The sequence below is a fragment of the Pygoscelis adeliae genome, unplaced genomic scaffold (genome assembly GCF_000699105.1).
Source record: "Pygoscelis adeliae isolate BGI_AS28 unplaced genomic scaffold, ASM69910v1 Scaffold463, whole genome shotgun sequence".
NCBI lineage: Eukaryota > Metazoa > Chordata > Aves > Sphenisciformes > Spheniscidae > Pygoscelis > Pygoscelis adeliae.
Window position 1 is genome coordinate 672002 of NW_008824471.1, and position 4027 is coordinate 676028.

A 4027-nucleotide genomic window follows, 5' to 3' on the forward strand; every position below is an offset into this window, starting at 1 on the left:
GTCCCTTTTCCAAAAAAAGAGAAGGGATTGAGAAGCTACCACGGGGCGGGGAGGGGGGGGAAAGACCAACCCATACACCACAACTCCTAGTAGAAGCTAGGAGATCAAACTGTATTAAGAACAGCAGATTGAAGCTAAGACTTCAGCAACTTGACAAAAAGTAAAATACTGGGTTATCTTTACAGAGAATACTGGTAAACATGCACATTCTTAAAAGACTGATTAGAAAACTTTGCACGAGACTGGTACTGTACATGGAAATAGTCTTACACAACAACCATAAGCCTTTTTATGCATACATTGTTGTTATAATAATCAGGGCTACCTGAAGGTTAAAAATTTTTTTTTAAGTTTTAAGGTATTCTCAGTCTAAGCATTAGATTTTAAACTGTTAAAAGCATACTCAGTTATTAGCCACTTGGATAAAGCCATTAAGACTTCAAAAAAAGTGATCCTATTTTATCCTTTGATAACAGACAATAAGGATATTTTGCATTTGTTAAAGAAAACAGACAGCTCATTTTGCATTCCTAATCTTTACATTCATAAGCAAAAAATCGTTTCTCATTAATGTTCTTCTCCGCAGCCTTCCTACACTGAAAGGCAATATTTTTCAAAAGCTGCTTTCAATAAACAGTCAAAATAAAGGGTGATGACTGCTTATAAGAGTAGCTTAAGTTATGATCAAACAATCAAACGGTCATATTTTGTCCATCACTCAATTCAGATTAAGGAACCGCATGAAGAAAAATATTTTGAAGTTTTCCTATTTCACCATGATCGAACAAGGTCATCTATACAGAGATTAGCACACCCAGTATGCTAATAAAATGGTATATCTGATAAGTAGGATTTAGAAATGATTGTGGCAAGCGGGCCAAAGAAACCGTAACCAAATTGTCTTTGGGAAAAAGCTTCCTTCAATGAAAGCTACGGAAATACTTCCTCCGCCCGCTCCATATCGGACTGTATCCTCAGACTATACTATTGCCAAGATAAGCAAACAGGAAAATAAATAAATAAATACAAATCAGGCATTGCATTCGGGCTGAATGTAACCTTAAAGAAGCAGTCAAGTCCTCCTCCTCCACTTCCTAGTCTCACTGCCTCCATCGTGGCATATTCCAAGTTATTTTGTAGGCTGTGTATGAAGAGGAGGTTTTATTTGCATTGGCCGAGTACCGACCACAGTCCCGAGCACTATTGAAAAGACAAACACCACTTTGCAAATAAAATTGGACCTCTTAACCTCCCAAGGGTGGTGATTTCACTTTCCCCAAAATTGTGAAATATATGGGGTTTATTCCATGTCCCAAGATACTTAGTAAGATTAAATTACATGCAAGGCAATGCAATTTTTTTCTTTTTTAATACAGGGAATTATTTACTTTGTAGGTATGAAGATAAGTATACTCGCCAAAGAAAAACATGTATTTAAGTAATTTTAACATCTATCTTTCAGTTTTCAATTCCTTTCTACTTCTTGACACAATGCATAAGTACACAGAACATGAAAATGGAAGAGACAGAGGACAATTATTGAAATCAATGTTACTGATCGCCACATCCATTCATAGCATTACAGACACATAACTCGAAAAAGGTATTCGATTATTATTCTTTGCTACATCTCTACTGTAACATGAAAAACATATTTATCATTCCAAGGTAGGCTCCATACAAAATATTTGATACATTCTACCCTCTCCCTTATGGAATGCTTTGGAGCTTTTTACAAATATTCTCAACAGCCAAGTCCACAGATGTATTTTTCTTGGAAATACACTAAGTTGTTTGTTCCAAGACCAGTAACAGAGGCCCTACATGAAAAAAAAAAGAAGTTGGATGTACTTATTTTACAAAACAACCAAAGACTCAAAATTTTGCCTTAAAGTTATGTCATGTTTGTTCTAGGCAATCTTCAGTCTGAAGACAGGGAGAGTGTGTGTGCACGCACAACCGTAATAAAAGCTCATTGATTCTGAGTCATAATTATGTTGTGCTACATGGGTATTCTGCAAAGTATTTAACATCACGACAAGCTTAAAATCAAAATTCTTTAAAAATTAGCATGGTAGCTGTGATGTGAACAGAGCAGTTTTCTTCATGTTCAGCATTTTTGAATCTCAGACAAAAACATGGGACTTGATTTTTAAGATCTTTTCCTGATGAGAAGTCCTCTTCCTGGAGATTCATATAAAAATAGAGTAGAACAAGGCTTAAAATGCCTTATATTTTAATTATTTGTTCAGTTCTTTACTCACATCCCAAATCATTCAACAGAAATCTAGTCTTGCAGTTTGGAGTATAGCATTTCTTTAATGTCTGTGTCCTTCCCATGAAATGAAACTGAAAGGTCACAAATACAACACAAACACTTTCTCAATGTATGATCACGTGAAAACAGCTGCCAAAAAGACAGTATTAAGAATTTAGCAAGACACAAATCAGGGTAAGACATTTGCACAACAAGAATACCCATGGTTTTAATGATTAATATTACTTATTTCAAAATTTTTAAACCTGTCTGTAATTAGTACCTAGCAAATGGCTTCCCTGGAGAGAAGCTATTCCACATTTGCTTGCAGTGCCTACTCACTCCTTTCTTGTATGCAGCCAAACAGGAATATAGCTACTAGCGTGGTACGTCTTAATTCTATTTCTTATGCTACCTCTTATTCACTAAATGTGATCAGTTACGTGTGAAATTGTCACTATAAACTTTTAGAATTAACACATATAGTGAGTATGCAGCTTGACATTTTTCTGCAAGGACTTGTTTGAGCGGGTATATTACAACCCCTCAGCTAAATCACAATCAGAAGCCCTCATTGCTACGTAAGCAGAATATTTTCAGGTGGACCTTTATAAGATGGTTCAAGAATGACTAGTGGTTTAAACCTGATTTGGTACAACATTAGCATACGTTTTGCAGAATACTACAATGAAAGTCTGGTTAACTTCAGAACACTTGGAGACCACTGGAAAATGCTTGTATTAGTATCATACCATAAATATTTTTAAACGCTATTAAATGAATACAAGTGTGTCTTTCAATAGACAGAAATCTGGAATTCAAGTAGTTCTATGGGAGGAAACCTATATAGATTTTCCTTCATAAGTTCAGTAACTTTGTTGCCAATAAATAAATAAATAAATAAATAAAAGGAAGAGATGTGAAAGGGAAGGCTAAATGGGAAGAGCTCTGAACTCCACACACACTGCTCCAGGCACCAGACCAAACAAGAGGAAGTGGTACTATAACCCCACCCACAAAAAGGGATCTAGTCATCCCTTTCATTGGCACTTTAGCGAACAAGTTTGGGGGTTTGGCTTTTGTTTAAGAACTACCCACAGTTACTACAGGAGTTACTCATTTTATGTCTCCAACAAAAAGATTTGACTGGGAACTTAGTTATGCTCAGCTGCAAAAAAAGTAAAGGTATATTAAGCAACACTGACCATGCTGCTGCAATAGAGAAATAGTCTTCTGGTTTACCAAAACTATTTTAAATCATTTTAACATGGAACTAAATATGGACAAAAGCATAAGAAGTTGATTAAGACAGCATCATCAGTTCCCTTTTTAAAGGCTGGAACAATTCACATCCTCTGTTCTTTAAATTACTCTACATTTCCATGGTTTAAAAGTTATTATCACTATTGGTACCCACTGAGCAACACTTCTGATGATTAATAAATAACACCTAACATCTTAGAGTAAATTAGTGCTGCATTTGTATGTTTGTTTATTTTGCCTTAGCTCTTTCTGGACTTTATTTCTTGCATATTTCCTATTGAAAAGGTGGTAATTATTTATTTAGTCTATCTGTCACATACAAGACATAATATTATCTCTTGCTTAATCTAAAAGAGCCCAGCTGTAGCTTTCATTTTATTTCCGCAGACATATTTTTGAAAGGCATATTTCCTACTTCAAGCAAGAGTGTATATTTTTTAAACAAATGATTTACGTTTTTTTAACTGTATTCTCCTTCTGCCACACAGTTAGCAATTAAAACTTACT